The sequence below is a fragment of the Diadema antillarum genome, unplaced genomic scaffold (genome assembly GCF_040938485.1).
Source record: "Diadema antillarum isolate AM-2024a unplaced genomic scaffold, OU_Dant_1.0 seq00001901_RagTag, whole genome shotgun sequence".
NCBI lineage: Eukaryota > Metazoa > Echinodermata > Echinoidea > Diadematoida > Diadematidae > Diadema > Diadema antillarum.
This window is the reverse complement of record NW_027272567.1, coordinates 1-14382: the sequence shown is the minus strand read 5'-3', so window position 1 is coordinate 14382 and position 14382 is coordinate 1.

Genomic DNA, 14382 nt, shown 5'->3' with positions numbered 1-14382 from the left:
ATAGAATGTTCAAGGCCTATACATACTATTATTCATTACTCCTGTCAAATATACAAATGCATGGTGGTATGATATCTCTCTTAGTCCTTCAACATAAAAACATACATGTATATCATTGTGCAATTATATACATATACATATATATATATATATATATCCCTCACCACACAACTAATACAACTTGTATTGCTGACCACCCTTCCATTAATACATGACATGCAGTCACTGCCCATTAGGCGAGCTACTAAACGCAGATGTGTCCGCCACCACTTTAAATAGCATATTGATTGCATCCTTCTTCCTGTAAGGGTTATTACCACTCAATGCTTCTGAAAGCGTTCCTCTTGAAGAACAAGAATGAATAAAATGAAAATGATGTGAAAAAAAGAAATTAATAACAATGGAATTCGAGACATAAAGGAAAGACAGAAGAAAGTAAACAGTGTCGAGAATTTATGATTATCGAAACGGTGCAAATAAGGGCAAAACGGCGACAGATCAGAAAGTAATCAGCAGCCGCAGCGCTAAAAGCCAAGGTTCTTTAAAAAAAAACTGTCAAGTTTCTTTTTTTTTTTTGTCGTTGTCAGAAATGTTATCATAGTTAATTCTTTCCGTCTATGCTGCACTGCAAACTTGATATATTGGGGTCTATAAGTTTTCCCGATCAATTTCGTAACATTATCGTCCATTTTAGTTTTATGTACACTCAAATTCGTGTGTTCAAAGCGGTGGGGTGACTTTGGCAAACCGATTTCACGTTGAGTGCTTTCAAATTCGATTGTAGGCACCCAGATTAAGGGCTACAAAGTTCACCTTCGTGTGTTTAAAGCGATGGAGTGACTGGGTTGAACTTATTCGTTTAGTGCTTTAATACAATTCGATTTTAGGCACCAAGATTAAGGTTTAAAGTTCAAATTCGTGTATTTATAGCGGTGAGGTGACTTTGGCTAAGCGTTCGTTTAGTGCTTTCGTAGATTCCGAAATAAGCATTCTATTTCGTGTTTGGGCATACATTTCCACATGACGCATTCAAATTAGTGCGATTCGCGAGGTAAAAACTTAAAGGCACTTTAAGTTTCGTTTTCGAGCCATTGCTGTTCACAATTGAGATTTAAACTTCATTATACACATTATGCAAGAAGCATTAGATATGTATTTTTTCTCATTGAATTTGACTATCACGTGACTATTACTTTTGAGCTGTATTTCAATCATCATCAAGGTCGCCATTTCTTTCTTTTTTTTTTCATCTGAACCATCATCATTCTCTTTATCAATAGAAACATTTGATATTCCAGTTTCGCCTTTATTTCATCGTCCTTTTGCGTATTTCCAGGCATATCCCTGGCTGCTTGTTTCGGCTCCTCTTTCTCAGATGATTACAGTTCGTTATTCCGAAGGTTCCTTCATTCAAAAATGAAATAGGACGAAGGTTATTAATACGAAAATGTAAAAAAAAAATAAAAAATAAAAAATAAATATTTATATTCCTAGAGTTCGTTAATCCAAGAACAAATAAGGTTCGTAGTTCCGGAAGTTCGTTAGTAGGCTATAAGCATTTTTTTTTTCGGTCGGATTAACGAACCTTCGGATTTACAGTCATTATAGGCCTAATTAATACTTCATTGGATTAACGACCCTTCGGAATAACGAACCCCATTTGATTTTCGGATTAAGGAACCTTATGTCATTTTCAGACTAACGAACCTTGGAATAATGCCAATAATGTTGGGATTAATGAACCTTGCTTATAGTTCTTTTTATTTTCGGATTAATGAACATTACGTACTTTGCGTGTTTTGGAGTAATGAACCTTATTTCATTTTCGGATGACCGCACCTTCGGAATAACGAACAGCGATCATCCCTCAGATAGGTAGCAATGATAAACCTGACAGTGTCGTTAATGCCCTGACTATCTGCACACTGGGTGACGAGTTTCTATATAGAGTAGTCTTCGAAATCTTCGATTAACCCACCAATGTCCTCATTGCTAATGCGCCTGTGCCCTGTCGTGGCTCATGGTATGATGTTGTTCATAATAAGGTTGGTTTGGAAAATAAAAAAACAAAAAACAAACTATGTTATATACGTCTATCTCCTGTAGGTGATATAAGTTTATATTCAATCAAAATACGGTACACTTATAATGTAACTTTATTGGGCAGCTTACGAATCTAATTTGAGTCCTCTTAATATGAACTTGTTGACCCATCTGCAAATTTGACTATTCGAAATGAACTGGCGACAGTTGGAGGCAACAGATTCACTACCAAGAATATACAATACCATGTAACCAACAATGAACAATATACATATTAAACATTTTGAGAGTAGAATTATTTCATGAGCATATATGAATAATATTGATTACTGAAGTTGTCCTTATATACTGTATGAACATGTAAATATTGTTACTAATTCGAATGTGGGCCCCTATTAAAAAAAAAATACCTTGAAACTGAAGAGAATGACAAGGTGCATGATTACGTCTTTCAATCGACTCAAATTGTGAGTCATGCTGTGTAGAGTGCCCAATTTGTAACATGTCAGGACGGCACCATGTTACCTGGATATAGTTAGATAATCTCTCCCTCTCTCCCTCTCTCTCACACACACGCACACAGATACACACACATACACACGCACACACACACACACACACACACATACACACACTAATTCATTGACCTTGTACGGGAGACAACATTGCGTCATACCACAGGACATCATTTTCTTGAGAAGATTCAACCATCTGAATATTCACCCACCATATCCCATTCTGCCCTACTTTGAAAAAAGAAAATAAAAGTAAGGAATAAAATTTAAAAAAAAACAGTAAAAGTTGACTTTTTGATGAACTTTGATGCCGGATTCAGAGCTAAAACGCTTATCCTTACTCAAATCATTATGATTACACTGAATTATCAGTGTAAATACATTTTGGATAAAAGGACTTTAGGAATTTACATAATAAATATCATTTATATTGTAAAAAAAATATATAGAAGTGCCAATCCAGTATTTCATATTGAGGTATCAATGTCATGAAGAAATTAAAAAAAAAAAAGACTTTTGATACAACACACACACAAAAACACCCATCTATACCAGTATATTACAAACTGTCTAGTTATGTATGAAGGGTAGATGCACAGAGATATTTGAGTTGTACGAGAGGTGGAAAGGATAATTCCAGTATGTTACATGCTGACAGACTCTGCTGAATGCAAACAGGGCCTGATACTGGGGAAAGCGGACCCTTCTTGTAATTCAGCAAAATGCCAACTGTATCCGCTGTTTTGAATATGTATTTTCAAGAGATACTTTAAAAGGCGTCTCATTTTGGTCGAGACATGGTATTGTTGCTGCTGTTTGATAACGCACTCTACAGAGCACGTGTTTTCGACGGTCAACCTAGTTCATTACACAAGTATATAACACCATCAACAACAGAACTCCATCCCCTCCCCCCCCCCTCCAAAAAAAAAAAAAAAGAAATAAGCAAACAACGCAACACACAAACGAACAAAATAAATCAATGATAAAGGTCGGCTGGAAGCCCCGTATAGCCACTCCAGTTTTATATAAAGGAGTCGTCTGGAACCATCATCTGTCTAAAAGTCCTAAGAGATCGGACACCAGATACCAAACCAAAGCTTGCCTGCGATGAAAGGAAATAGGGCAACGGCTCGCCTGGGTCTGATCGTGCTCCGAAAGCGATAATCATTCCCCGGAATTGGTATCGTCCCGTAATTAAGTGGCCGAGCACCGTGCAGCAGCGGAAAGCAAACAATATCGTTTTTATTTTTCGGGCTGCTCTTGCCTATTATACTCCCCATGCTCTGAACCAGTCGTGAAAGCATAGGGATTTACCCAAAGAATGATTTAGAACTTTGGTGGTTCAATGACGGCCATTTGGGGGAAAACGAAACGATCCTTAAACGGCCAGCAAAAAGACTTTTATTTCAATCTGTGCTAGCGCGATGTATAGTAATAAATTGAACATTAATACGATGTTAGCCAGGAGGGGATTCCACCCAAGATAGGAGTTTAGCATAGGCTCCCCTCGAGATCTCGAAGCCAGAACTTTTTTTTATTCATGCTCAGTTCTTATATAGCTACAGGAACAAACAAAGCAAGGTCACACACTGTCACACCCTTTCTCCCCCTCCCCCACCCCCAAAAAAGAGGACATACCAAGTTTCCCTATCACTTTCCAAAAGCCATGACAGTCCAATACGACATGCCCTTCGAAATGTCGAATAAAGTAAAGATATATACATCCTTCATTCACTCAAGCTTATATAGATGTTTATAGATTGAGTTTACAAAAGTTAGATTTACTCTATAGTACTGAATAGATAATGTATGAGCGCGTCTACGCCTTTCCAGTGATATGGCATTGTTCCATTATAGTGAATTTTATCAAACTTTTGTTGATAAGAATTAATAAAGTATAAAAATTCTGTCACTTTAAACCTAATTTGCAAATGCTCTGAAAAAAAAAATCGGTATGATTACAGCATCTTAATGCACGCTGTAAGTTTGGTGACTGATGGTGACGGCAGAGTGTATGAGGTATAGTATTCACATAATATTACAAGTAAGAGAACTTTGGATTTGATAAACCGTTACAGGCTATCGAAGGTTAAGATAGATGTGCAGTGTAGTAATCTCGTTACTACCAATTAGTAAGGCTATGCTTCTGGCTGGCAATGAGCAAGCTTTAATCTTCTAATTTTTCGTCTTATTCTTTTTTTTTCGTTTGTTGTCGTAAGTATTCAGAAAATTCCCCTTTGATCTGTCTGTTAAGTATCTGTTATCGAAATACGTACCCAGCTAGCATACTTGTCCTTGATATATATTATATACTTATTTCATTTTTCTTGTCTTCTTCTTTTCGAGTCTTGGTCAACCCTGAACCATAAAATGTTATCTGATTTCACCAAGTCTATTCCGTCCTTCCCTTTCTGAATAGATTATAATAAATGTTTGCATATTGTAGCATCCACTCATTGTTAAGCGCATAACCTACACCTAAAATATGCGCGTTAGAATTCACATTGTCTTGCTCTGTCATTTGCATATCTACATACACTTTTGTAATCAATGATGCTGCCTTTTTCTTTTAAAGCACGCACTCACTATTGGTTAGATTGTATACATAATCTCTTTGAGTTAACCTAATAACTGCATGTGTGGGTTTCTTGGTGTTGTAATGTAATTGCATTGATAGGACCTCATCCACGCTAAGCTTTGCTTTATGATGACGGTCCCCTGTATTGATATATCCCTTGTTCACATTGTAGGGACGATGTTGTTATGACATTGACAATTCCTGTATTGATTCGTATGTTTTACGTTTTTGCATACTCTGTATCAATTTGTCATCGTTCTTGGAGAAGGAAAATCCCGAAATAAAACCAAATCAAAGCATTTATCACATTATTCTATATCTTTCTTGTGCGTAGCTTATACCAGAAATTTTCTTTGTCAATTGTCATTGTGATACGTCAGTTTTTCCCCTCATTCCGGTTCTTAGCATCAGTTCTTGATCTACCGTAGATAGAAAGTTCTGCCGAGTTGCTTAAAAAAAGAACAAAAACAAAAACAAACTAAAATTAACAAAAACATTGGGAAGGAAGGAAGGGCCTAACATTATGTGAATTCACTGAGTAATAGTGTTTGTTTGTTTGTTTGTTTGTTTGTTTGTTTGTTTGTTTGCTTGCTGTTTTGGTCTGGTGACGATTTGTTAATGCTTACATAATTTGATTGGCCCAGCAGTAAAGACTGCCTGTCTTACTTATTATTGTGTAGACCACGCCCCCATTGCTCCACGTCCTTGTTCTCTCCTTTCTGTGAACAGACTGATGCTCAATGACGTAGCAGGATATCGCCCAATCAGATGCAGGTATAGTCCAATGTTTAACCGAGGGTGAGAAAGCAAGTTTGGGTTATACAAACTGCTCGGTACGGGTAAACTCGCGCGCTGCTTCTCCTCTAGGTCAAACTACATTTGGCGAGGCATCGAGTATGACGACGCACACGCGTTTTGTCTTTATGTCAGTAAAGTCGGACAGCTGCTGCATGCGACATTCTTCAGTTTTTACACACCAGCGGTAGAGAGAACGAATGTAAACACGCATGACCGTAAAAATGTGCTCGATGAATCAACAGTCCATGTCGAGTGTTGTCTGCGGGCGGGAGGACGTGATTCTGGACAAGGCAGCTTTCACTTGAATCACTTTCCGTGAACACTTCACTTTCAAACCGGATACACATTCTTGCTTTGCTGTCTCTAAAATCGCATGAGTTCCGGGGTGTTACTTTCAGAGTGAACAGGATCGTTGGACTTTAAAGAACAACAAGTGAGTAAACAGATATCAGATATCTTTTTTACTTCTTTTGACTGCTCTATAATACAGTTCTTGTAATTACAGATTCGACAACATTCACAATCTGTACAAAGAAGTAGGGTATTTATATTCTATATGTCATAAAATGCGCAAATAAAGTTTTAACGTTAATTAAGCTGATCGTGCGGAGCATAGGCATGTAATAATTATGCTTTGCTTTTCTTACGTATACTCGAATCCGTCATATACACACATCATTACCGAAATCACATTTTTGTATTTTTTCCAAAACTAAATACACAACAAAACAAGTGAGGACTTTTGTATAAAAATATTGCGTATGGTTGGTGGTTTTATACCTTTCAAACTCTCATATTTCCATAATCTCTAAAGACAAAACAACTGAGCGCCGTTTACTTGAAGTTATCCTGTAATGTGTGATGGCTGAATTGTTACATATCGAGAACATGTGAGATGAAACAATAAGCGTAGAAAATTACATCCCGATTCCAGTTTGTTTTGGATATCTTCAATTATATATTGACATCATCAACAGAAAAAAAAAATCAGTGAAATATCACTGCTTTTCTTTAATATAAAAATCAAAACAAAAAGTGAATTGTAGAATGAGTGTCGTCGATCCTAATATAGTCCCCCCCCCCCTTTTTTTTTTTCCTACTCACTAACTCGGTAACTGATGCGGAAATCCGTGTCCTTTTTTCTCGCGGTTATTGGTGCCTTCGCCGTATATTATTTCGCTTACATAATTGAAGAGGTATATCTGACTTCTTCCCGAATATACGATCGGAAAATCTGTAGTCTTACAATGCGGATATATTTCACCGCTGTATTTCAAGTTATTAATTCCTGTAAAACTATTGAAAACTACAATTATGTTTTTCTATAATGCAGTCAATCAGCAGAACTATGGAAGGTCAAGATATTGACCAGGATCGAGTGATGTATATTTGCTGACCAGCCCGCAAGAGGAACAGTGTTTTAAAAACAGCACGTGTATCCTGTGATTTCAAATAAATTGCCAGCTTCAGCTTATACGTATAGTCATTTTCCTGCGTGGATTACCTGATAAATTTGATTTGTACGTCTTCGTCTGTCATCAGTTTGGCTTCAATAAATGGAGTACAATCGATCAAAATGGTGTCAGCTAAGTCGGACACGAATATAATTGAAAAGTTACAAAGCAAAGTTTGTGTTAAAGATCGACTCAAAATTTCATTCAGGTATAGGAAAAAAATCATTAGATACATTGTTATTGACGATGAACCTTTATTCTGTCACAAATCTTGATCAGTCAAAATTAATCAAACGTCTTTTATTGTAATCGTAAAGACTGAAGAATGCATTGAATCAAACGCATGCGAGGGAAAAACAATTTAGGCTTCAAACAGTCGATATATTATGTTTGTATCATGCATGTGCATAGTGTTTTGAAATAAAACTTAATCTACATGATGGTTGTCACAATTTGTATGTAGGCCTATATACAGGGCAAAGAATTAGTATACAGGGCAATAATACTGTCGATTTTCATAAGACCATATTTGAATTAGTCTTATAAAATGTATCATTTTTCTTTAACTGACGGACGGTAATGGGTTTAAAAAGTGGCTCGTACGTTTTGACAGAAAGCTGTTTAGTGGCTTTACACGTCATTATTGAGATTTTATGTTCGTGAATTAATCTAACAATCACTGGACAAGAATAGTTTTGAGGCTACACACTAGTTGTCAAACTGCTATCGCTTGCTTTGTTTGAAAATTTATTTTCATATGATTGGATAGATTTAGCTGATGCGTATATAGGCCTACTTTAAAGGGAAAAACAGGTGATGTTCTATTCACAGTCGCATCATGATATTAAGTGAACGCACGCGTGTGTTGCGCGTGAGACAATGAGAAAGGAGGAGAGAGAGAGGAAATAGTCAGAAAATAGGCGGGGAGAGAGAGGGAGGTATGCTAAAGGACTTCGATTGAAGTGCTGTGACAAGTGTGTCAATTGAGAACAGACGACCGTTCCTTGGCAGGGTGACGAGTAAGGGAGAAGACTTGCTGTTTGTTTTGTTTTGTTTTTTCCCCCTTAGATCTAACTTGCCATGTCAATACGTCGATCGCCCTCCCTGATTTGCGATGCCTATCCAAACAGTAACTGCGTTGTCAGAATCTAAATGCGCGCAGTTGAATTACTGTACTTCTATCCATCTGAATTTTTCAGAAAGAGAAAAAACAAATCTTGTTCTTCACTTTGAAAGAAGCATATTGTGATTAGAATTTTGAATAGAAATTAATTCTGATGTACGATTCAGGAGGTTTGCTATATTTCGCCAGAGATGGAGCAAAAATTGGGATCAAGAGCTACTGGAACTCGCCGTTAAATAACGCAGACAATTGGCGAAGGAGCGTGGTTAAAACTTAATTAATAGAACATTCACTGCTCTATTTTCTTTTTACACAGATAATCATCCCGATCATTACTACGAATTAAAGAAAAATCGGCTTATTATAGCCCTAAATAGTGATTATTTTCTTCATCTCAGCCACACATTGCCATAATTAGGCATAATAGCAACAATCTTTGATGTGGGAAACACTAACCACACATTCTCCGACGCACACACATGATAATACGTGGACATTACGCTCTTTATATTTCTATCATATATTTTCACGCCTCGTCAGAAGTGTCAATAGCTTTGAGGACGAGGGGGGAGGGGAGGCAGAATTTGCGATTTTTAAGTCGTGGGTGGCCTCATTCTTCAACCGATCCCTGAATATCACGAATATATAATTATGTTTTTCCCCGATGTACCATTTATGAATAGACATGCAATAGTTCATCTTTCGTTTTCTCTTGTGTTTATACTAATTGTGTCCTGTGTCTACTTGCAATACGTCGTTATTGTACGAGATGTGCCCTATCTCATGACGGAAATCCAAACAAACGGATGAATTATTTATTTATGCTGAATGCCGTGCCAAAATGAAGGTTAAGACGGCTATCATACGGATTAGGATTGTATATATCAAGAAGTCTGCTCACCGTAAAATTGCCCGCCCACGATAAGAAATCGCCGAAATGATAGTCCTTGTATAGATGAAATAACCGTTTGGTCCCAAGGCACTTGTTATAGACACATAAGTAACGATCAAACTTCAGTGACATGAAATTTAATAGGCTAAACAGAGTTTACAGATCTTGCTCCAATTAAAGTGATTTTCCAGACCTCGTTGAAGTCGGCGCCGTAGTGGATAAAGTAAAATAGTTACATGATGCGTCAAAATTAAACTTGAAATCGACACGCTACGCATGTGCTTACGTGTAGGTTGACAATTATTTCCACGAATCAGTGATACTATACAAGTAGTAGTAGCTACTCACGTAAATTACAGCAGATTGTGACGTCATGGCCTGCCAACTGAAGTCTCTCATTGACCTCGCATCTTCATTACCTTTCCTCTTAACATCGAATCAGTTAGAATAAGTTGAATATTATGTTAGATGCACCAAATAACATAGCAACAATATCATATAGGGGAAATGGTTGTATACTTTTAAGATTAGTGATCAAATTTGTTTAATTTGTTTTGATTGCTTTGTTTTATTTTGGTTTGTTTTACTTTGTTTTGTTCTGTTTTGTTTTGTGGTGGTTTTTTTTTAGAAATGTTGCTCTATACACACCTATAAGAGGACGTGAGATGACGATTTGCGTGACACACTGTCCTGGAAAATCATGTGAAAGTTACTTCACATTCACTTTCTTAATTTCTTCAAAGCGTTCTTCTTTTATATCCGAATTACAGGAAGATGCTACCATGCCCCCTTTTTTCTATTCATTTAACTGATTCTTAACAAACTAAACTCTAATTAAACATGGTGTGTGTGTGTGTGTGTGTGTGTGAAGAAATCTGCTGCGATATCATAATAGCGAAAATAGTCATTCATAACGTCTGTAGCGATAGCAAGTGCAGTCTTCCTATTGCGGTGTCTTTTCATCAATTTATTTTCATATTTCTCACATATATCACAATAAAGTATATAAATACGAAAATTATACAAAACATAATTTAGATGAAACTTCATCAGAATGTACAGAAGTTTGATTTGGTATAAACACGAGGTCTGTATGCATGCGAATTAAACTGTGGTCACAATGCGAAAAAATATGATGGGGCCTGCGTAAAAGCATTAGCTTGTACAGCCCATACAGTTCATAATGGCAATGAAAACAGGAGAGGACTGGTGTGATTACGTTTGGGTCGAATCGTTTAAGATTCAGACAGTCTCCTTCTCTAAACTTGTTGACTACCTCGGGGAGGTCAAAGGAGTTCCGCCTATCGTAGATTCCATGACCCGTTCAATCACCGAGGACGCGCTTCAAATTGGCAATGAGCAAACTAATTTTACATGCTGTGAATTCATCTTCATAATTCCTTATATTTTTTTTCGGAAATCCATCGGCAACGGCCATCTGCGTGTGATTAGCAAGTGTATAGTCATCAGGGCAGTAATTAAACGTGGAGAAAATTAATAAGGTCACATCATTAAAAGGCTTTATCTTACTACATTTATTCCCTGAGTGTGTCTTTAAGCTCCCAAATGTACTTTGGCGCCAAAGGGCTCCAAGATATGACTCACGAAAGAAGCTCGTGTCCTTTCCCACTGTTTTGTTGTTATATTGTTGTATCACTTACTGCCTTTTTCACTTTCATCGTCCTGTCTTTCTCATGTCCAAATGTTCAAGGGGAAATCCCCACTCCAATTTGATTCCACAGAGACAGAGTTGAGTGGCGTTAAAAAAAAACCAAAACAAAACAAAGGAACTGTTTGAATTAAGTCTGGATTTTCGCATTTCTATCATTTTTTGCTTGTCCAAGTTGTAATGGAATTTGATTTCAACTTTGTGTTCGACTCTTGTATCAAATTCACGTTTTTCGAAAGAACTTGTTTTTTAATAACAAAGCATACAATTTGAAAGCACAACAATGATTTTTTTTTGTGTGTGTGTGTAATACAATTAAGTTTATGTTTCGCATTTCCATTTTTGTGCCATGAAATAAAACAAAAAAAAATCTTTTCAGAGATTAGGAAGCTATCAAATTTTATAGAGTAGATAATTGAGTGCAAAACAGCTCTAAAATCAGTTGATAAGAATATGCAAATGAGTGCGCTGATGATGTCATCACTTCACAACTTTCCATCGACCGTGAACAGCAACTGACTAAAAATTAATTTCCTGCTATAAAAGTGTAAAATATTGTGGGGGATAGTGGGGGATACGTGAGTATGAACAAGGGAAAACGAAAGTTTTAAAATTTTGTGCACAAATTCTATACACGGCAAGTTGTGAGGCAATTGTCATCATCATGACACTCATCAAAACACGCTGTGACATCATCAGCATAATCACTTTCATATTCATATCGACTGTTCAGTTTACACCGTTTTGTGAAAAAAACCGAAATTTAAAAATGTCATCATTTCCCGAATTTTCAGCCGATTTTGATCAAACTTTCACTGTTGTGCTTGTAAAAAATTTATTACTCTTTCTCTTCAGACTAAATTTGAACTGGTCCGGAGCTGCCCTTTAAACATGACGCAGATATTCACCGCGGGATAGAATGTTTTGAAAGGTTTCGTGAGACATACTTAAGGGAATCATGGACTCGGACTAAGTGGTTCTAGCAATCGATACAGAGAGAAGGCAGAATTGAGTCTGCTTTACCCCCCCCCCCCCCCCCTCCATCCCCTTGGCAGCAACAAGTTTGTTAATAAACAATCTCTGTATGATGAAACCATTCTGCTGAAGCTATATGCTATTTCTGTTGTGTGTTTTTTTTTAATTTAGGCTATTTGTTTGTTTGTTTGTGTATTTGTTTGCTTTCCTTTTTTTAAATCAGTAATCTGAGACAGGAGGCAGTTGATCAAAGTTGCACACTGACTTTTGAGTTGCAGATATTCTATCTAGCCCAAGTCTTTTGAGAAGCTATATGCGTCGAAACGCGCTTGTCTCTCGTGGAGGGCAGAGTTCCTTCAACTGTCGTGGGACAGCGCGTGACACCCGGTTTTATACCATCCCGCCATCACACTATTCTCACTGGCCAGGCTGATTGGAGGATGAATTACGATTCTCGGGTGTAAGGCGGGAAAAAAAAAATGCCCCACTTCAGAAAGGTCTGCCAAACTCACTTGAAATGAACTGGAGAAAACATCTCTAGGTATAGATGTCCCCTCTATGTTCTATCTCTTATAGTTGTTCTTAGTGGGCTGTCTTTGCGTATATTTACGTACTCCTTTTCCGCGCACTTTCTCACTTTACTTTCTTCGAAGATATTTCCTTCAGTTCAATACCTTATATGGGTGTCCCTTTCAGCTGTAAAATTTGACGGGCTTGAAGATCGATTCCCATCGGGTCCGCAGCGCGTGTGAATACGGATGATGTGTTGGCAGGTTTCTGACGGACTGTGTCAATAACGACGCAAAGGCAGCACATGGAGATGCACGAACGTGTCACGAGGGATGTAAAACTAGATCAGACATGATTGTTAGTGACGAGGGAATGTGTCCAGTTACGAAGAATATCATCAAAATATTCAAAGAAAATCTGATTACATAAGCATGTTCTTTGGGAAAATCAACTATCAACGTTTCTTTCTATAGCACGGTAAGAATGTGCTCAAGAATCGATATTCGTTTTAGCTGTAAATTAAAGTGAGTGCAGATAAAACTAAAAAACAGATAACTAATTATCGTTTACAGCATTCTGCAAATCATTGTGATATTTCTGGTATTTTGTTAACACAGGAATAGGACCGTGATACATTAAAAAAAACCTCCCCCGAAAAAATAAAAAGAAGGTAAGATACTTCGCTTCAACGTAGTGGGACAAAAATCGCAGGAAACGTGTACTAGCTATACTCTGCACTATATAATTTCAAATCCGGGTATAGCGTTGTCACCCCTTCGCAAACAAGAATTATGTTTCCTCTGAATGATGATACGCGATGGGTATTAGGAGGAAGTTCCAACGAGAAATATTAATTCGGGAGTTTCACTGTGCAGTTATCGCTCCATCGCTTGAGAGAACAATTATATGGATTACGTGAAAGACACTGTACGTGTAGCAAGATACCCCATTCCAGTCCGAGATGAATACGCAGCTTTAATCCTTGATTGGCGACAAGACAACCTAGTATGCCCCCGACCATTCCGCTGGCTATAGGCGTTAGAGCCCCGAGGTGGTACTCCAGTATGCGGACTGAAGCACATTTTCCATTTGGTTGAAAGCGCAGCGTATATAACAAAGTGAATACGAGAATATTTAACATTCGTCATTACACGTATAGATGGAACAGTACCAATGAAAGCAGAGCAACATGAGTGCATCGGCACAACAGTTTATCATACATGTATTTGAATCAATACGAAAATAAAGGGGGAAAGCAAACGAATACGCGGTAGAATATGTTTAAGGATAATTCTTGACGTGAACTGCATAATTAAGCCCCTGCCACACTTTGCCGGATAGGCCCACCGTACAAGAAATGGGCGATATATTGCTCATCCGTTGCTCAAATCGTCAATCCGGTGGACAAAGTGTCAAGTTTCCGTTTTAGAGGAGCGTGCATACACGGTCTAGGGGCGAGCGAAACGAACAAGCAACGCACCTGCTGGGCGATTGTGTACAGGGAAGTGCAACGTGCGCAAATGCGTGAGAGACGAATATGAACCGCATGTCCACAAGACAGAACGCACGAGGAACAAATGAGTGACGCATGAGACGTACATCGAACGTTAGAGAACCGTGCGTAAGCGTTTGATGTGCTGTACACAGCTGTTCCATCTCTTGCAGCAACGGACTCTACAAGAGTTTTCTGAAGGAAATCACCGCAAGATAAACGTCCATCCAAAGGATAAAAGAGACCTGAAACGCATTTTAACGGATATCATCCGATGCCGAAAATCGACATTCGTTTCTCATGCGTTTGTTTTATACGGCAAAGAGTGAC